Below are 22,562 nucleotides of genomic sequence, written 5' to 3'. Positions count from 1 at the left end.
ACCATTAGGCTTCAAATTCCCAACAGATCTCCTTTCGATGTACCTTGAAGACCTCTTCTCAATGATAGCTTCGCATAGTGTGTTTCAATTTGGTCAGCTATGTTTTGAATCTACCTTTTGTAACTTGATTGGATGTAATATACCCACTTAAGCATGTTTAGTGAAAGAAAAAAATATAGACAAGAACAATTAAAATAAATCAAACACGAGTAAGGCTCAGAACGAGAGCACAAAGACGAAAGCCAATTTTTTAACTTGGTTCACCAGATAGGTTACATCCATGAGCAGGGGATAGTGCTGTCTTCTTATTAAATCGGAATACAATACATTACAGCTTCAGCTCACTATCAATTATATATCATACTTCTGTCCATACAACTTTTTACAAATAACTCCACTCCAGGAATAAAAATAGTCAATACACAAAGTGCATGCAAAAGGCATTAACTTTATTGTGGAAGAGATAGCATGGAATGGTCAATACCAAAAGAGAGAGTAGTGGGAGTATCAGCATAACCGTTACACCAGAAGGAGTGGGCTGCATTAAAATAGTCAACGTTACACCACAATCTTCCACTAGAAGTCCACTACGAGCTGTAAGAGAGCTGCCCAGAGATACCCCTCTCCAGCCTTATTGTCAAAGCTTGCCAAGGCCAAGAGAAGTCCTACAGAACTCAAACTTCTCCCATGGAACGATCTTCATTAGATAATCTGCTGATTCACTTTTGTATTAATCTTGTCGGCAACTTTCCTTTTTCTCTGTTGGCACCCTGCAGTTCTTCCAAAAGCTGGGACCTTCTCTGGTTGGCAATACATACGAGACCGCTTACCTCAGATAGATTGTTAAGACTAGGTATTATTAATGATTCTTTCCAATGTGTCATGTGTTCTAATTGCAGGGATGAGGCAGACCACATTTTCCTTAATTGTGAATTTGCCCAATTTTGTTGGTGCAAGGTTCTGGAGAAACTTGGTTGGCAGGGCCCCCTTCCAAATTCCCTTCATCTTCTCTTGGAATGGCCTATCCTGAATCGGGATTCCTTTTTTGCAGCCATTTGGTTCATCATTCCGGCTACTATTGTCTGGGCACTACGGTGGGAGAGAAATAAGAGAATCTTTAGGAAACAAGATTCTTTGTCAGAGCTAGGGTGGGAGTTAATTGAAGGCTCTATTGCAGAAAATCTAAATGCCTTCACAAGTAGGACCAAATCCTTATCTTCCCAATTCCACTCGGCTGACAACAAAATATTAAATGGCTAGAAGGGAATTTCCATTCCCCTCAAGGGGGTCCTAGTAAGCAAACCAACCATGTTAGATTGCAGATTGCAGGCTAGATGGTGCCCTACAGTTGGGTCTTTCCTAAAACTAAATTTTGATGGTGCTTGTAGAGGAAACCCGGGAAAATCTGGCATTGGGGGCGTCATAAGGAATTCTAATGTGGTAGTTATTAGGGCTTTTGCTGCAAGGATTCGAAATGGTACGAATAACCAGGCTGAAGTGAGAGCCCTTTTGGAGGGTGTTAGGCTGGCTATCTCCATGGATATCTCACACCTGTTCATTGAAGGTGATTCTCAATTAGTTATTTCGGCCCTTGCAAATCAAAGCCAAGTTTCGTGGGACCTTCATTATATCATTAAGGAAGTTTGGAAACCCCTTCCCAGGTTCTCTGAATACATTATTGGCCATTGTTACAGAGAGGCTAATAGCCTAGCAGATTGGTTGGCAAATATTGGTGTGAATGACAATAAAGTTTTGACTATTTTCAATGGTGATACTCTAAAACTGACCTTCTCTAAGGTTGCTGTTGGGAAGAGACCCTTAGAGGAAGTGAGATTTGCCTAACATAGGTTTTCTTCTGATGGCTGTTGGCACCAGCCCTGTCTTTTGTTGGTCTTCTTTGTGGAGGCTCTCTTTCTGGCTTCCTTCCTCCTTGTTCCCTTTCTTGTTCCCTTGTTCTGTTTTTAATAAAATTTATAGTGTCTCTGTACACTTTTATCAAAAAAAAAAAAATTCCTTTTTCTAGAACATGTCGAATAAAATTATATCTCAGTTCTATATGTTTGGTCGTACTATGAAAGGCGGAAATCTTCTCCCTATATCAGAAAACAAAATGGAAACTGATTGCTTACACCACAATTCTCCCAGTAACCGCCATAGCCAAATCATTTCCTTTGCTCCTTCGGTGAGAGCAATATATTCTGCCTTAGTAGAAGAGAGTACAACCACATATCACAACCTTGAAATCCAACTGGTCGCTGCCGCAACAAAGGTAAACACAGAACTTGTCGCAGACCTTCTTTTATTCAAATCTTCAGCCATATCCGAATCAGCATATCCTCGCAGCTGAGTATCCTTTCCTTCAAAACATAGAACATGATCTGTGTACCTTTCAATTATCTTAAAATCCACTGTACCACTTGCAAATGAGATTTGCCTGGATTACTCATAAATCTACTAACAACTCTCACTGCACGAGCAATATCCAAATGAGTACAAAACATGATATACATGAGACTGCCAACTTCTGATGAATATGGAACACACTTCATGTATTCTTGATCCTCTTGAGCATTTGGACAAATGGCTGAAGATAAGCAAAAATGATCAGCCAAAGGAGAAGTAATAGACTTACCATTCTTCATGTTGAATCTATCTAATATTTTGACAACATATTTTTCTTGAGATAATCTGATTTCTTTCTTGTTTCTGTCCTTGCTAATATTCACTCCAAGAATCCTCGTTGGTGCCAGTAAATCTTTCATGACAAAATGGTGAGATAAATGTTGTTTTAATTCAGTAACAATCTTCACACTGTTAATGTTTTAGACCAGGAATGAAAATAAGCAGCAAAACATCATAAAATAAACAATAAGACACAATATTTATCCTAGAAAACCCCTCCAACTTGAGGGGGAACCCAGCCACACCAAAAATGTCTCTTTTATTAAATAATAGAGGTCTGAGTACAATGCTTCCAATTGTATACTGCAAATTCCTCAACTTATTGCATACATCAGAATTGACTCCATAGCCTATCTATATTTGCTGTATTCAGCAAGCATCATCTCACACAAAGAATGATATATTATATACACAATGCCGAGGCTCTTCAAAAACTTAGCTTCTCTAGAATTGAATTGAGAGACTCTTCATATTATAATTGGAAGTCTCTTCATTTTCCAAATGCATGTCTATGAAAGAGCACCATTGCAGGTAATTAGGATATTTCATGCAGCTACAAACATCAACATCCTTGTTGGTTCCCAAAACCCCGGCTTGACAATCCAAGAGCTTTGCCAATTCTCTAATAGGATTACTCAAATAGATTTGGCCAGCGAATTGGAATAACTTCTTGATCCAATTCCCCTGCACTTTAGGCTTCACTAAACCAAGGCAGGTGAACCTTCGTTGAGCCCTGATTGCTTTGTTCAAAGCTTTTCTATAGAGAATCTTAACTTTGTTAATTATAAGTTGGCAAAATCTTTAAAACTTGTTCAAAATAAAGTTATGTGAATGCTTTGATATGATTGAATGCTTATACAATAACTGAGTTGATGCTTGTAAGAAGGAGATACGAAAAAGAATCGTTAACTTCAAATATGAATCTAATAATTGTTTCAATGATTTGAAAAACCAATGCCTTGCTTATTTGAGCAATAGAGCCAATCACAATGAAGATTATTATGTACAACTTTATGAGACAATATATATTAAAATATCATCAATTACTCCTGTACTCGAAGTGCAAAAACGTAACTCTTATATGCAATTCAATGTTAGTCTAAAAGGAATCTAACTTCTTCGGTGGAAGTCCAATTAGATAGAGATGAGGAAACACATATATTTTTCACACTATACCTGATTATCAGACAAATAATGTGGTGAAAAATCTAATGCATAAGCTTTGTTGGGAATAACTTAATAATCACCTTATTAATCATAAAGGACAAATCCTAATTTTATTTTAATCTCTTTGCCCTCAATAAAAAACGAAGAACTTTTATTTTTCATTACAATATAAAATATCAATTTACATTAAAAGCCATGCTTTCTACTTCTTATTCCGCCTTACAAGATCTGAATATCCTTTTTTGGTAATTGTCGCTTCTTTCACCACTTATCTCTTCCCCTATTTATATCTTTTCTATGTAGAAGATGTGACTTTTCAAATGAAAGTCATACTACACCTTTATTAATTGCACCTTTTCAAAAGTAATTTCTTTGAACATAAAACTGGAGCCTTCAATAATTTTAATTATTTGTGTGTCGTAGTTTGCTTTGAGATTGTTGGCTCATTAATCCTCTAATCAGTTTTATCGGGCACTATGTCTTATTTCATTTTATCAGACCTTCCTGCATACAATTATGTATAATCACTGCATAACTAATTAGTTTTATCTTGCCTGGAGGAAGCACAGTACAAGTCCCTGGTTATTCATTTTCGAAACCACTTTCTTCAATATAATTGCTGCTTATTAAGAAATGTATGCTGCTGTTCTATATACTTTATCGGGTTGTATAAATTTTGTTTTACTGTCAGTATCCTTCCATAATTGCTGATGCCATACAAGACGAATAACTTTGTTTTGTCTCTGCATGCTGGCTTGGATACTCATGACACCTGCATGAACGAAATCTAATCATTGCATCTCCTCATTACTCCAAACTGATCGGAAACGGGTCTTGGGTCGCTGCTAGATGTTTTCCATAAGAAGCTTGCAGTCATTTCCGCTGAGCATCTTCGGGTTCATTAGATTCTGAGTGTTTGCGGAATCATTATTGGGCCCTTCAGCGCATGGATAGTTTTATCAGATACACATCTAGATCACCATAGCATCTAGATCACCATAGCATGTTTTAATCTCTAATATTCCTAAATATTTCTGATCAAAATCAATAAAGCGTTCCAGAGTTGAGATACAAAGGAGAGCAATTTCACTCTATGTTCAATGTATATTATCATCGCCAACTGAGGACATCAGGTGTAGGGTCGTATTACTATAAGAGGAGTTGTCTATAATATATGCCTCTGCAGTTATCCGTATTATATTCATTGTAATTTGCGTCTTCACAAATCTTTAATATTGTCTGTTCAGCACTATGCTCAAAGCCGCCTACGGCAAATACTCTTCCATGCTGTCAGGTGTTTGTTCTGATATATAAATTGACCATGCTTAATTGTTGATTACTGCTGTTCTATCAATGTTTTATCACAATATACAACTGTAGTTTATTTGTTATAAATTGCAGTATGCTTAGTAGAGATGCCTGCCGAATTTTGAAAACTCTTCATAGACACGTACTGATTTCTTTGTGCGATGATGATGTGTCAAGACTTGGAATCCAACCATACTAAATGGTGAGATGGAATGTAAAATGTGTTGCAATAATTATCTGCGCTATCTTCTTTTACTAACTTCTACGCTCCTTCATAGTTCCTAACCCTTGTATATTGTTAATAAACATTTACAGTTGTCTTTGACACTTCAATCCGTTTTCTTTTTATCAGTTCTTTCCCTTCAGTTTGCCATTGTAGCATGTATAATACACAAATTTTGCAATTATAATCGATACTTCATATTGTTGGAATATTTTATATTTTTTGTTGTCCCGTGCCCACCTACCAACCTGGCATTCCCTGTCCAGCTCCAACAGTCATATGCATTTACTGTGGTAGGTGAGTTCAAATTTGGAAAAGAGGGGGAAATTTTGTGTGGACAGCAGAAAGACAAAAGAGGGGGAATGTCATTGATTCCATATTATTCAATCTCCATTCACTCTCATACAGAGTCAGTTTTTTTTTTTGCAGTAGCAGCAGAGAATGTTTCTTTGAGTATTGTGTGCAGCAGCTCTTGTGAGAGTTTGTCCTGTTGAAGCAGGCATTGCTCCAGGTCTTTTGTATGCAGCTATACTTGCTGCAAGTTTATTTCATGCACAACAGTTGTAGTTAGTTGTAGTTTTTATATTAATGTTATGTAATAGTTCATTTCCGGTTTATAGAAAGCAAGCAAACAATCTTGCATACTTCCTGCCTGTTGCACTTGTGTTGTCTCCTTCCTTGTTTATTCGGCTGTGTTCTTGGTCTCAAGCAAAACAAAGCAGCACTCTGTTCTTGTTGTTTGCATTTGTTGTGGAATGTTGTTTGAGTTTTTCGCGTGGGTTAACATGCTATTGGGACGAGTGTTAACATTACTCGGCATGCTCTTGGTTTGTTAACATGCTACCATGACGGGTGTTAACATTACTCGGCATGCTCTTGGTTTGTGCATTTGCCGAGTAGGTTCTTTGATGATTGAGTGTTTTGGTCCTTCATTGGCCGAGTCGTGTGGGGTTAACACGTAGGTTATCCCCCTGTTTTGAGATATTTTTACATGGTATCAGAGCTGATCGACCCTACATCCTTATGAGTTTGGGCATTCATTTTTCTAGGTATTTAATTTTATTGTGTAGGAGACGTGATAGGAGATGCAAGAAAGATATGGCAGCAACCACCGTCCTTTAATGGACAAAATTATGACATTTGGGCAAAGAAGATGAAAGCCATAATGGTGGCTAATGATTTGTGGGAGTTTGTGGTTAATGGGTTCAATGATGTGACAGACCAACTCAGTATTCTGCCCTCACCAACAATCAAAAGACTTAGCTGAAGGAGTTAAGGAGAAAGTATGCTAAGGCATTAAGTCTGATTGAGGCAGCAATGATAGAGACAATCTTCCCCAAGATTGCAACAACAAATTATGCAAAGGAAGCATGAGATATCCTTGAGACGAACTTCAAGGGGACTGATAGGGTCAGAGTAGTGAAACTACAGCAAATCAGAAGGGAATTTGAGAACCTTCAGATGAAGGACAATGAACCTATTGTAGAGTTCAGCTCACGAATCTCCACTTTGATAAACCAACTTAAATCAAATGGAGAAGATTATGAAGAGTAGAGGATTTTGGAAAAGATTTTGAGGAGCTTACTTTAGAAATATGACAATCTTGTGATGACCATTGAGGAAGCAAAGGACTTCACCACTTTGACAATGGATGAGTTGATGGGTATTCTCCAAACCCATGAGCACCAGATAAATAGATTAGCAACAACTTCCCAAGAGCAGTCTTTCAAGGCTCAAGAGAATTCAAGAGGCAGGGGAAGAGGAAGAGGAAGAAATGGCTCTGGTAGAGGCTCAAGAAGTAGAGATCGTGGAAGGAATGGTCAAAGGAATGCTGGTGCAGAAAGTTCAGGACAAGCAAGCAACCAAGAGGGAGCATACACCTTTCAAAACAGCTCTAGAGGAGGTAAGAAGAATTACAACTCCAATAGGAGCAATGTTGAATGCTACTATTGTCATAAGTATGGGCATAATGCTAGTGAATGTTGGAAAAAGCAGGGTTGCCTTATTCATTTGTAACATTGGTGAATAAGGCAACCCTGAGATATGGTACTTAGACGATGGTTGTAGCAACCACATGAGTGGTAATGAAAGTTTGTTTTCTTTCATTGATAAGATTTTCAAGTTTGAAATTAATATGGGAAATAATGGAACCATTCCCATAGTGGGCAAAGGATCAATCATGGTCTGCACCAAACAAGGTGAGAAGAAAGAGATACAAAATGTGTATTTTGCCCCCCGTATGAAGCACAACTTGATGAGTGTTGGACAACTCATTCAAAATAGATACAAGGTGCTGATGAAAAATGACAAGTGTGTCATTCATGAGAAGGATGAGAGTAATAGATTACTAGCAGCAATCCAAATGACAAAGAACCGGATGTTTCCTTTGAGGACAGAGACATGCTTCTCTTCTCAAGTCAGTGTTGCACCTCCCAAGCATGCATGTACAACAACACATCAACAATCAACTCTTAGGAGCATAATTGAAGACCCCTCCAAACTTTGGCATCTAAGGTATGGACATCTTGGCTTTGCTGGTTTAAATTTGTTATCCAAGAAAAGAATGATAGATGGTTTGCCAAGCATAGTAGATTCATATGACAAGTGTGACGCTTGCATTTTAAGTAAGCAACATAGGCTTCCCTTTAATTCTGGAAATTCTAGAAGGGCTAGAGCACCATTAGAATTGGTGCATTCAGATTTAGTAGGCCCTATACTATTTCTATTGGGGGGAGTACTTATTTTACGACATTCATAGATGATTTTAGTCGTAGGACATGGGTGTATTTTTTGAAAAGCAAATCTGAAGCATTTGATAAATTTGTTGAATTTAAAGCCCTGGCTGAAAAGGAATGTGGACACTATGTCAAGGTCCTTAGATCGGATAGAGGAGGGGAGTATACCTCCAATTTGTTTGTAAATTTTTGCAGGCAGAATGACATAAAGATAGAGCTTACAACTAGTTGTACTCTGCAGCAAAATGGAGTGGCTAAGAGGAAAAACGGGACCATTGTTGAAATGGCAAGAAGCATGATGAAAGCAAAAGGGCTCCCAACTGAATATTGGGGAGAAGTTGTAGCAACAACAGTATATTTGATCAACAGGTGTCCCACAAAGTTAGTTTGTGACAAGATTCCTCTTGAGGCTTGGTCAAAGAACAGATATGTAGTTGAACATTTGAGAGTGTTTAGATGTGTAGCATATGCACATGTGCCTAAGGAACAAAGGCAAAAGCTAGATGACAAAGGTGTGAAGTGTATCTTCACGGGTTATAGCTTGGAATCAAAGGCTTATAGATTATATGATCCAGTCACCAAGAAGATCATCATTTCAAGAGATGTGGAGTTTCTTGAAAATCAGTCATGGGATGGCTCCGTTGATGTATCTTCAAGCACTTCAAGCAAAGTGCCGAGTATTGATGAGGAAGAGGAAGACATTGGTGATGAGCAGGATGATGGAGCAACAAATATTGATGATTACAAAGGCAAAAAGGTAAGCAGCAAATGATAGTCAGAGATTTAGCCCTGGGTAGCTCTAGATAGCTCTGGATTGGTGTACAGAATGTATAGAAAAGCAGCAGCAATACTGAAAATTCCGATCCCACTCTCGCCTCCCTATTGCTAAGAAAGACTAAGGGAGTTATACCAAGATGAAAGGTATGAGGAGGATTATGATGAGAGTGTTAATTTTGCATTATTTTCTCATAGTGATCCAATTTACTTTGAAGAAGCTATGAAGGAAGAAAAATGAGTGTAATGCCATGGATGAGGAAATAGATGCTATTGAGAGAAATGATTCATGGGAGTTAACTACATTGCCTCCCAAGAAGCAAGTAATTGGAGTAAAATGGGTTTACAAGACCAAGTGCAATGTTGAAGGAAAAATAGATAGGCATAAGGCATGTTTAGTGGTCAAGGGGTATAAGCAGTAGTATGACAGAGATTATGATGAGGCGTATGCCCCGGTTGTAAGAATGGAAACTGTGTGTGCTGTCATAACAATTGCAGCCTAACACAAATGGAAAGCATATCAAATGGATGTGAAGTCCGCCTTCTTGAATGGTGTATTGAAAGAAGAGGTTTATGTGGAGCAACCCCCTGGTTATGAAGTTTCGGGTGAAGAACACAAGGTGTATAGATTGAAGAGAGTTCTTTATGAGCTCAAGCAAGCTCCACGTGCATGGTATAGTAGGATTAACTCATATTTGATGAGCAATGGCTTTAGCAAAAGTGATGGTGAGCCCACTCTCTACATCAAGGCATTAAATGGTAAAGTGTTGATTGTTGTCTTGTATGTAGATGACTTAATCTTCACCAGAAATGATAATTTCCTAATTGGTGAGTTCAAAGAGGCTATTTAGAATGAGTTTGAGATGACAGATTTGGGTCTCTTGAAGTACTTTCTAGGCATAGAAGTAAAACAAATGCATGATGGCATCTTCATCTCTCAAGAAAAGTATGCAAGGCAGATCTTGAAAAGATTCAAAATGTAAAACAGTAAGGCAATCCCAACACCAACAACAGTAGGTTTGAAGTTGAGCAAGGAAGATTGCAGCAAAAGTGTGAATCTAATACTATACAAGAGTATAGTTGGAAGCTTGATGTATTTGACAACAACTCGGCCTGATATAATGCATGCAGTAAGTCTGATTTCTAGATTTATGAAAACACCAAAAGATTCCCATTGGCAAGTGGGAAAGAGGATCCTAAGGTATGTGAATGGTACCAAAGGATTTGGGATTTTGTATACTGCAGATAATGATTTTAATTTGGTTGGTTATACGGATAGTGATTGGGTTGGAAGTTTAGATGATAGGAAGAGCAATTCTGGATACATGTTTCATATGGGATCGGGTACAATTTCATGGGCATCCAAGAAGCAACCTATTGTTGCTCAATCTACAACAGAGGCTAAATACATAGCAGTGAATGCAACATGTCAAGCTATTTGGTTAAGGAGAATCTTGATAGATTTGAATGAAATGCAAGAGGATGGAATCACAATCTTTTGTGACAACATCTCCTCAATTGCACTGTCTAATAATTTACTTTTATGGGAGAAGCAAGCACATAGAGATCAGATATCACTTCATCAGAGAGTTGGTGGAGAATGAGGATATCAAGATGGAGTTTTGTAAGTCTGAGCAGCAACTAGCAAACATATTCACTGAGCCTTTGGGCATTGGAACTTTTGTGCACCTAAGAAAGAGTCTTGGTGTAATTGGTTTGGATCAACATTGATCCTTATTTTGTTGGCTCGGGACAAAGGGGGAGTATTGGAATATTTTATAGTTTTTGTTGTCCTGTGCCCACCTACCAATCTGGCATTCCCTGTCCAGTTCCAACAGTCATATGCATTTACTGTGGTAGGTGAGTTCAAATTTGGAAAAGAGGGGGAAATTTTGTGTGGACAGTAGAAAGACAAAAGAGGGGGAATATCATTCATTCCATATTATTCAATCTCCATTCATTCTCATAGAGTCAGTTTTTTGCAACAACAGCAGCAACAAAGAATGTTTCTTTGAGTATTGTGTGTAGCAGCACTTGTGAGAGTGTCCTGTTGAAGCAGTCATTGCTCCAGGTCTTTTATATGCAACTATACTTGCTGCAAGTTTATTTCATGCACAACAGTTGTAGTTAGTTGTAGTTTTTATATTTATGTTATGTAATAGTTCATTTCCGGTTAATAGAAAGCAAGCAAACAATCTTGCATACTTCTTGCCTATTGCACTTGTGTTGTCTCCTTCCTTGTTTATCGCTGTGTTCTTGGTCTCAGGCAAATCAAAGCAGCACTCTGTTCTTGTTGCTTGCATTTGTTGTGGAATGTTGTTTGATTTTTTCGCGTGGGTTAACATGCTATCGCGACGGGTGTTAACATTACTTAGCATGCTCTTGGTTTGTTAACACGCTACCGCGACGGGTGTTAACATTACTCAGCATGCTCTTAGTTTGTGCATGTGTCGAGTAGGTTCTTTGATGACCGAGTGTTTTGGTCCTTCATTGGTCGAGTCGTGTGGGGTTAACATGCAAGTTATCCCCCTGTTTTGAAATATTTTTACATATATATCATCAATATCACGCTATCTTTGGTGATATATATATATATATATATATATATATATATATATATATATATATATATATATATATATATATATATATATATATATATATATATATATATATAGCTGTCAAAAATCTTTTGATTGTCATTTATGAAGTTCAATCACTCTAATAGTCTCCAACAATAAGTCTCCAAGTAAGTGAATCTACATATGCAAGCATGTTCAATGATATTGTTCTTTTTCAAACTTTGTTTTCAAGAAGACTTTCACAAGCCTCTCATTATTAATCAAGCACGCCATTCAAGTATTTTATAACCTTAGATCCCATATGACATCAATGACAATATTTCATCGTCTCCGACATTACTTCTCAAATGGAGGCCCCAAATTTTGTGAAAAAATTAGGGTTCCATTAACTCTCTCTTAGCAAAGGAGATATCTTTTCAAGTATTCATGTCATGGAATCTCTCAATATGACACTCACAATGGCTACCCCCATTTGTGAGGAAATAAAAATTTATCACGGTGCCTCTCAATGTTATAGCATCATAAAGTCAATCAACACAATGTTCACCATGGCTACTCCCATGTGTGAAAACACAAACATTGATCATGGATTCACTCAATGTGACGTCGTCATGGAGTCTCTCAACATTATGTCCAATATGGCTACTTCCATGAGTGGAAAGAGCAACAAGGGCTTTCATCTATAATTTCTCCATCTTAGAAAAAAATGCATCACTCAGAGAAAAATGCATTACAAGGGCTTTTACCTCATATTCTTCCCTTAGAGAAAAATGCATAAAGCTCATAATAAGAACAATTGAATGTCAAGATTCCTCAATAGAGACACCCTCTTAGCAAGGGCAACATTCTCACAACTTCGATTATTGCAATAAATTGCAATTTGCTCCAATGTTTGGCCAAATAGTGAGCTTTTGTGGCCAAACTGCTTCTTAATCTTGTTGATCCTCTTCAAAGTACTTGGTACTCTCTACCACACAAGCTCCCTCTAAATCTTATTGAGCCTAAAGAAGTCTTCCCTCTTCAGTTCTTCAAGCTTTCCCTTTATGTAATAAATATTCTCTAGTCTCGACTTCATCTCCAGTGCATTAAGCCTTTGATAGGTCATCTTGGATTCGTGGGATTTAACTTTCTCCAAAAGTCATTTCTTCCTCTTCGAAGAAATTGAATGCAAAGACAATCTGATTAGGTTCTTCTTCTTCAATGAAGTTATGTACCATCAACTCAATCCTGTTGTGAGGTTTTCAACTATCACCGCATTACAAATGGGGACCCCTCTTTTCACTCTAGTTGTAGGTTTTAGTTGTCTTTAGGGTCCTTGATAACAACTTTTTCCATGTCTTTTGTCCTTAGTGGGATTCGAGATATCAAGGTTTGAGCTTGAAGTCTAGAAGTTTTTAAAGGAATTGCAATGTCATTTTGAGGCACTTATTGAAAAAGTTCTAGTCTGAATCATAGTTGCAAAAATCGGTGGTATATTGATTGACTCGTGATATATGGCATAAAAAAAAGCTCATGATATAATCGCAGTATATTTTGGTGAATTTCAAAAAAGTCTCGCCGATAAAGTAAAAAAATCGTAAAAAAAATCGTTGAGAAAGTCTGAGAATCATATTTTGCTTTTTAGGGTTTTAATAAATATTTTAGTGCTGGTTTGTCTTCATATCATTGGTGACTATTTCTTCATTCAGACTACGGCGAATATACTTTATTCAATAGTGTGCCATTTGTCTTCATTCGGCAGCATGTCATTTGTCTTCATTTGGCAACCAATTCTTCAAAGACCGTAACTACGACGACTTCTTCAAATCTCCCGACCCAACCAATTTGCATTAATTTTTAAATTTGTTTAGTTCAAATTTGTTTTAACGTAAATGTTTTGTATACCTTGTATTTTGTAATTTGTAATATATTAATATAAATGTAAATAAATTTTGTATTAATGTAAATGTATTTCCTAATACAGTCTAGGAATCTTAGAAATTTACAGTTAAATGTAAATATATTTTAACAAGATTGTAATATAAAGTTTGGGGATATATTTTAGAAATCTTAGTAAAATAAATGTAAATATAAATCGTGATTCTTATGTAAATGTGCTTTAATAAAATGGTTTGTAAAATAAAAATATATTTATTAATACATTTACTAATATATTTTAGTATCTTTGCAAATTATAGAAATTGTAAATGTATTTATATATGGAAATTATATGTAATTGTATTTACTAATTTAGTATATAATAGATTCATAATTTAGTATTTTAATACTATTGTATAATACTAATTTTTCTTTAATACAAAATAAATTAATTATCATTAGTATTTTGATTCATCAAATAAATTTTATGTAGATGACAAATGTACTTATTAATTATATGTAAATAAAATACAAATAAAAAACAAATTGATTAATTTAAGATAAAATAAAATACTAATAATGAATTTAACTCAAAACCTTGATTAATATATGATGGAAATCTCAAATTAGTAAATGTTTTACAAATTTGGTGTTATATGTTTGTGGTTTCTAAGAATATTTTTAGAAATTATATATTTTCAAATGTTCAATAAAGTACCGATTTATTGCTGATTTTTTTGTCGAGTTTTTACCGATTCCATGTTTTCCAAACACTTTGGGTCGGCCGAGTTATTGCCGAGTCCAAAATTTTCAACTATGGTCTGAATAACTAAGGTTAACATGCTTGGGAGAATGGAGAAGGATTGTGAGCAATTTCGAAAAGTGGTGGAAATCCTATCCCCCAGTGGAAATTCTTTAACTCTAGGATTTTCACTAGCTATCATCTCTCCCCAAACTCTCGAGATTTCGCTTTAGGACAAAGCCATGTGGTGCAAATTTGGTTGTGGGAGATCCTTAGTATGGCAGCAAACTGATTTATGCAATTTTAAAATGATGAAGTGAAGAAGGAAGATGCTTTTTCTTTAACAAAGACGACTGCTGCAAAAGTAGTGGAAATCCTCTCTCCTCAGGATTTCCCCTCTTTGACGATAACTCAAACTTGATCTTAAATTGTGATGATAGGCTGCAAGAGTTGAAAGTGGATGGAAAACTATCAAAGAGGTGCTAAATAACTAGTTTATTTGAGTCCAAGTAGTCAACAAAGTCATGGTAGAAATCCTTGAAGTCTAGGATTTCCTCTAGATTTTTCCTCTGAAAGGCAAATTTTCACCATGTAACAACCAATTTTCGTAACCATTGGTTTCCTTATATTTTAACAATCAAAATAAGCCATCTACATATTCACATGCATGGGATTAACAATTATAATGAATTAGTTTATTCTCGTGAAACGCCATAATTAACAAATGAAGATTTACTAACTTTATATTGAATTATAATAACAATTAAATTGTACGAAAGAGAGATCATAAACTAACTGATACATTTAGCTATCACTTCATATAACTGAAAGGAGTACACGTATCTGCATAAATATATAAATACATATCTTGCTGAACTTGAAATGAATCATGAAATGAAATACAAATACCCGTTAAATCATATCAAGCTAAGAATGTAGACTCGTTTTGTCTTGTGCAAGTCTTGGCAGTGGTGGAAAGGAGAAGCATCATCAAAGACTTAACGACCCAACCATGGACCTAGTGTATCCCCCACTCACTCTTAGCTGAAAATGATCCTACCCTGCATGGGATAAGGCATGGGAACACCATCCCGTCTTGTCACCTGAGTGTTAAGAGTGTCAAGTACACAACCGACTAGATTGTGGAACCCTCCTATAGGAATATCCATCCGACAACAAGTTATCCTTATCTCTTGTGATCACAACAACATCATTTGCCACTAAACCTACCTTGGCCAGGGATTTATATGGACATTGTGTGCTTGATCACCCATTGCTCGACTTTGCAAACAAGACATTACCCACACTACCCACCATAGGCTAACTAGGTTTATAGTTTTAATGAAGGGTGCTCCCCTTAATACCATAAACATGTAACAGAAACAAAGAAACAACAACAATTTTCAACAACAAAATATGGACTTCTTATTGTCGTTGCAAATGCGGAATTACAGACTTTAGAATTACAATATGCTAACCCACATGGGCACCTTCATTACAGTAATTTGCAAGACAGGTGCGAGTTATCACCTAGAGTTGTCATAGACAATTTTAGGGCATTTCTTAAATAGGCAATTTTATGCCACCCGGGAAGGTTCTAGACACTCAAATATAATACCTAGAGCCGATAGACCCTAACAATACATATAGAGTCGGCCAAATACACCTTTGACATTTGTTTTATAAATTTTGGGTAGCCCAACTTCAAAAGGCCATAACTCTCGAATCGTTGCTCCAATTGGCTATTATAACCACTTTTTGGAAACCTTAGCTCGTGATCTATAGGCTTGAATTTGTGCATGTGCCTATCCAATGAGTTTTCAGACCTCATCTGGGGCCTCTAAGGCCTTCAAAATTGAGTTTGAAGTTTTTATACCAAAATTACACATCAAAAATCTGCGATAACTTCACAAATACATAAAATTTGGCCATGGAACTCCATTGACAAGTTGATATATCTAAAATGAACCTTCAACTCTGAAATTAGAACATTCCGAGCTCACATGACTGACTTACTATGTAGCAAGCCTCCACAGGCAACAATTTCGCATTAAGACAACCCTTATTGAAACAACTGAAAGGAAATATTTTTGGGTGACGCAAGATTGCTCTTACACCCAAGATGCTCTTGCATCAAGTTTTCAGACTTAAGTTTACTTTATTTTATTTTATTTTATTATTGATACTATGTTCTAATTTAAAGGGTTTCTCCACAATCCATTGTTCATAGACTAACCATTCATCTCAGGCATACTCGGCCATCCTTGATGTTCCACGGTGAACTGTTCATCCTTCATGGATTGCTAGAGGATATAAAGAAACAAAATCCCTTCCTTAAAAAATGTTTCTATAAATAGAAATAAGAGTAGAACATGGTTTTTAACAGAATTCAACATTATATTGCAAGGGGTATGTCTCCTTGTCTCAGAGACATGAATTTTAATGCCTCTATACAAGGGGCATATAGTTTATACAAATTTTCCTCTTTATTTCAGTACATGAGCCTCATTTCATTTGATTCAAGCTATAACATATGATACGACTCTGTGCAAGGCCCATGTGGTCATTTCTCATTCATTCATGCTTGGCCAATATGAATTAGTAGGCTGATTGGATCATGAAAATAATAAAATATTTAACACAATGATCTGTTATCAACTGATAGAGATTTCAAGATATAAATATAAACCTTATCATCGACATATGACTTGGACACTTGGAAACATTACTAGACAAATTTAAGGTTTGATAAGGAATAACAAAAACATTTCCAGTATACAACCTGATAGGAGTGTGATGCAAAACAAAGTTTATCCTATGAATGTTACATCCCAAATTTTGCTACATTAAATAATATTCTAGCTATTGGAAAGACTCATGTGAAGTTAGTTGTTCGGTAAATTTGTTGAGAGTAATGGTTTATGTGAAATTGGTTTTATGGATATAGTTGTTTGAGATATTTTGATTCTTATGAAATGGAGATTTGATTATTAGTTGTGTCATGTAGCATGTTAGTTAGCCGTTAAGATGCTTTTGGAAAATGAATATCTTAGAAAATTAGAATGATTATGTGATATTTTATTATCTCAAATTTGTTAGAAATATGTTATTACTTGGAACCATTTCCATTTTTCAGGTACGTGACGATGAGGGGAAGTGTTGCCAAAATGAGAGTTAGGAAGGGGACAACCAAATCCACTGTCAGACCAACAGGTATGAACCTAACCACCGGGACCAAGGACTAAAACGGCTAGGCAATTAAAAAAGTACAAGGATTACCATGAGCTATTCAGATAAACAAATTAAACATTATAAAGAACTTAAGTAAGAATATTACCTTCGTTGTGTATAAATGTGTGTACATATACCTACATATCATATTACTTAGGCAAGCATGAATATATGGGAAGTGACATTATTATACCAAGACGTGTTAGATGTATTTCGCCACCCTTGCTTTTTATATTTCCTTGACACAGGAATGATCATTTATTTAATTGCTTGATCAACCATATTATATTTTGTATCCACCACCTTATGGCCTTGAGCTATCATATTTGTATGGATATTTCTTTGAATTAAAAAAAAAAGACTTGCAACGTTCTTGCCATCTCAATCTTGGTCTAATTGAACCTACACGGGAGGTCATTATTCATCTTGGCCGATACTTGTTCTTTATTTTATGCTTTTTGATCATACCACGGAGGCACATCTTTTTTGTCTCTCTCTACACATTTATTTCGAGCAACTACAATTTTCCATACATTCCACAAAATAATGTTGCACGATCGAGTTAAAAGTGATTAACAGTGATATATTGATAGAGCCAAAGCTCGTGGGCTAAGTTTGTGATTACTCATCAGATTGTGTTAAAGTTTTGGTGTCAATAATATTACAAATACCCAAATACATCAGACTGCTTGTGTGGGATCAGGATATGTTTTGTGTATCCCATTATATTAATGTGGCCTTTTCTTTTCCTGTATATGCCTATTTTATCAGCTTTGCTTCTACCTTTATTACATGTCCGCAAGTACAGAGCCAGACGTGTTTAATCCATAATGATCTTATTTGTTCACCAGGATCATCTACTAGTATAATATCATGTTGCATATTTATATGATTTCAATAAAGGAACACTATACAAGGACATAGTTGATATGTCTATGAGATGGAGAGCTCTCTTGATGTAATCAAAACAAAATTAAAAGCATACTGTCTTATCATGCTATAGGTCGATAGAAGTATGATGTATGGAAAAGGAATAAGAGATCATGGAATCCAAAGACTTAATATAAATTTCTCCCAAGTATTGAGGAACCATCATGGTCGAGCTAAGGGTGCAATAAAAGAAAGAATAAAAATCAGCATTAATACTTGAAAAACAAATATAAAAACAGCTCATGATAATCCTTTTGCATTTTCTTGTTGTCAGGGCGAGCGGTGGGTGATTGGGCACATAAGATGCCCATTTGAAATCCTTGGTTAAGGTAGTTAATAGCGTGTTGCCACCATGATCACCAGAGGTCTGAGTGCTAGCAATTGCAAGATAGGCTGATTGAAATTTGACCACAGTCTCAACAAGTGACTAGTCGACACTGGATAAGGGTATCCCAAGCCAACTCCTAGGGTAGGGAGGGCCTTTCTCGTAGGAGAATGTGTGGGGATACTGAGGGTCCACGATTGGGAGGTAAAGCCCATGGCAATGCTTCTCCTCTCTTCGAGATGCCAAGGCTTGTACAACTCAGTGTCATCAACTACTTTTATTCGGGTAATCCTTTTTAATGATCCATTTATACTTCCTATTAAAATATATTGTTTACCTTAGATTGCATTGTAAATGAAATGGTAGTTAATAACTGGATGTCATATGAGTGGATAGTTAGATGATTGTTAATTTCTATTTATTTGAAAATATAGAATATAGTTAGCGCGTATTTCCTTTTCATGTGAAGAAGTTAAGTAACTGATTTAATTGTATTTCTTTCATGCGGTTAAGAATGGGTTATGATTTCCTTATTTAAAGAGTTAATTAGTTTCTGAAAATTTAGGATGTTACATATGGTATCGGAGCACTAGGTTCAACTCAGTACCTCAGGCTCATCACAAACAAAAACTGAAAATATAGATTTGAATGGTAAAAAGGATGTATGCTCATATGACACCTCGCAAGAAACCCATACATCCCATATTTTTCTATTTGATAAAGAATGTGCCAAAACATTATTATTCCTACTGCTCGATACCCAAAAATAATGAGACCCTAGCGCATGCACTGCAGCAAAACAAGAAATAAAGTTAGGTGGACTCCAAACAAGAAGGCAGAATTGAGAAACAAACTAATTGAGGCATGGAATGGCAAACAAACTGATCCTCTTATGATCTTTCATAAACTATGTAAAGGGAAAGACAAGCCAAAAAATGAAAAAGGACATAATACCCAAGATTAGGGTGTCCAATTTATTTGTTAATCTATTTTTTTGAGGTGTCCTCAAGAGAGGAAATTTTTGTAAACAATGTAGTTGCTGTTGCAACCAGCAAATAATCTTAAATAATCAATTAGCAAATCTTCTCTTTTGTTGAGCATAATCTCTTAAAGCATTTAAATATTGTTGTAAACACGATATTGACCTAAGAAACAATTTTATATAACGGGAACAAATCAATTTCAAAACATGGCCAACAATGGAGACCATATAGAATACGAAGTAAACATTGGGGATCATCCCCAAAACTCATCGGATCTAATGATCCATATTTGTAAGAAACACAAGCAAAACTAGAAAACATGGAAAAGAGAATGAATGAGTTGTCAGCCTAGATTGGGTAAGATCAGGAGACTTACTCCTTACTTCCCCCAAGAACAAAACTTGGAAACTTTGATCATAGTGATAAAGAAAACAAGTTTCAATAATACCCCTTGATAAACAAAAGAAACAAGAAATAGTTAATGACTTGTCCAACAATATTAAGAAGATTAAACCTCCTAGGTTCTCAGGCTCCGAGTCTGGAAAAGATGCCAATGCATGGCTAATTGAGATGGAGCAATATTTTGAAATTAGGAGTTTTTCAGAAAATTCTAAAGCAGTTTGGGTAATATACCATCTTTTTGGAGAAGTAACCACCTGGTGGGGAAACACCAAAATAGAACTCAATATCAAAACCACTGAGATCACATAGGACAAGTTCGTCTCTATCTTTAAAAATCGATGGCTTCCTCAAACCTTCTATGATCAAAAACTGCTAGACTTCCAAAATCTCAAGTAGGGAGATTTGATTATGCATAAGTAATGAGAGAAGGTTACCCGATTGGTAAAGTGCATTCCCCCTTACCAGCAAGACAAAGATTTGAAAAGTTAGGAAATTTATCATGGGTCAAGACAATAGAATAGGGGGAGCTATAGATGTCCTCGCTCCAAAAACCATGGAGGAAGCTCTTGAGAGAGCCATTTGGCAAGAGCATAAAATAAAAAAGGATGATTCATTTCAAGACAATAAGAGGAAAACCAGCTGATAGGTTCAGGAACTCATAAAAGGAGTTTTAAGAACTTCAGATCCAACAAACCAGAATTCAAGGGGAACAATGAAAAAGAGGTTAAAGGTAATCTCCATAGCAATGACAGTAATAAAGGGGGTGAAAAGAAAGGAGAAACAAAATGTTTTATTTTCCCAAAATTGTTGAGTAGGTTTCCTAAAAGAATTGGATTTATGGCAAAACCATGGATCATTGAGTATGCAAATAAGACAAGGGCTAGAGTAGAGCAGTGTCTATTTGAGGCTTGTGTAGATTTTTTGTACTTTTCATCAAAAGTGAATTTTTATGTGTCACCTCTAGGGTCTTCCGATATCATCATGGGAATGAATTGGCTCAGTGAGCACAAGGCCAAAGTTGATTGTCTTGCCAAAACAGTAGAATGTTTGGATGATCAGGGAAACACTAAGTATTCAAGGGATAATGCATGAGTTAAGACCTCGCCAAATTTCAGCTATGCAACTTAAAAGATGCAAGAGGAAAGGGTGTGAAATCTTCGCTGTGAAAATAGAAGACTTGCGAGTACCCCTAGAAAATACTTATCAAGATGACTATCTCTTGAAGATGGGTAAATCAGAGAAAAACAGAGGAAATCTTTTGAAGAAAAATATGCATACCTTAAGTACTTTCGTGATGTATTCCCAGAAGAACTTTCGGGCTTACCTCCCTCCAAAATATTTGATTTCACTATAGATTTGGTGCCCGGGGCAGAACCCATATCAAGAGAAGCCTATCAAATGACCACTACCAAATTGATGAAATTGCAAGTGTGATTGCAAGATATATTGGATAACAAACTCATTGGATTGAGTGTTTCACCACGGGGAGCTCTCATTCTATTTGTAAAAAAGAAAGATGGAACTATGAGATTGTGCATAGATCACAGGATGCTTAATAAGGTTACTATCAAAAATAGATATTTACTTCTGAGGATTGATGATCTATTTGATCAGATGAGGGGAGCAATGGTATTTTCTAAGATTGACCTAAGATCTAGATATCATCAACTTCGAATTAAGGAAGAAGACATTCACAAGAGCGCTTTCAGAACCCACTAGGGACATGATGAGTTGACGATATTACCTTTTGGTCTAACCAATGCTCTAGTAGCCTTCATGAATCTTATGAATAGTATCTTCCAGGATTGTTTGGATAAATTTGTGTTAGCATTTTTTGATGACATTCTTATCTATTCCCGAAATGAAGAACACCAGAGGCACCTAGAGATAGTCCTTCAGAGGCTATGAGAACATAAGTTGTATGAGAAATTTTTCAAGTGCTCATTTTATGAAAAGGAAATTCTATATCTAGGGCACATTATATCAGCCCAAAGAATAGCTTTAGATCTCGCCAAAATTAAGGCAATTAAGGATTGACCAGTACCCAAGAATGTATTAGAAGTCAGAAGTTTCATGGGTTTAACCGGATTTTACATCAAATCTGTCAGAGATTTCACTAGAATTGCTTATACTATCACAACACTCCAGAGGAAAGGGAAAAAGTTGATTTGGACAGAAAATGTCAAGCAACTTTCGATTACCTAAGGAAAAGCTAACTACTGCTCTGTTGCCCAAGTTTTAGTTCATATCTTTTTGCTTTAGGGTTTGAGTCAATGTCTTGAGTTTGAGTCTAGATTGCCCTTAGAATGGCCTTTCTTCTCATCTTCTTTTGAGTTAACCTAATGCGGGAAATCATATGAGCAATATACCAGTCCATGGCTAGGTGATTAGGTTTTGGGAGGGTTTGTTATGCGTTTTCCTGATGAGAAGAAGGCTTGGATGTTTCTAATGATTCAGATTTCTTGTTCCTCATCATGATTGAAGCAGAGATTCATGCTATGTTGTAGTTTCACAGAAGACATTACAGAGGATTAAAGTCCATGAGTAGATGAAGCAGTTCATGTAGAAGACTAGGTTTAAGATCAACGACCAAGATTTTTTGCTTCGTGGCATTTCGTGAC

The 22,562-nt window shown here is 36.2% G+C and overlaps 2 protein-coding genes across 7 annotated transcripts in view; one reads left to right on the top strand and one right to left on the bottom strand.

Annotated features, from left to right (window-relative positions):
- Positions 1 to 22,562, top strand: part of LOC149541154 (uncharacterized) — a 75,762-nt gene that overhangs the window by 1,557 nt on the left and 51,643 nt on the right. The window contains exon 2 of one of the 6 annotated variants that reach the window (XR_016356479.1): positions 17,207 to 17,283. The exons of the other annotated variants lie outside the window; for them this stretch is intronic. The gene's annotated coding sequence lies outside the window, so the exon portion shown is untranslated. The remainder of the gene's footprint in view (positions 1 to 17,206; positions 17,284 to 22,562) is intronic. 6 annotated transcript variants of the gene reach the window in all.
- The window catches only part of LOC149541155 (protochlorophyllide-dependent translocon component 52, chloroplastic-like), a 399,465-nt gene that overhangs the window by 327,332 nt on the left and 49,571 nt on the right, over positions 1 to 22,562 (bottom strand). The gene's annotated exons all lie outside the window — the stretch shown is intronic.

This window comes from Cupressus sempervirens, chromosome 9 (assembly GCF_028749045.1).
Source record: "Cupressus sempervirens isolate cs-2001-9-10 chromosome 9, ASM2874904v1, whole genome shotgun sequence".
In the NCBI taxonomy this organism is placed as follows: domain Eukaryota; kingdom Viridiplantae; phylum Streptophyta; class Pinopsida; order Cupressales; family Cupressaceae; genus Cupressus; species Cupressus sempervirens.
The sequence above is the reverse complement of the archived record's forward strand: the minus strand, read 5'-3'. Positions and strand labels throughout refer to the sequence as shown.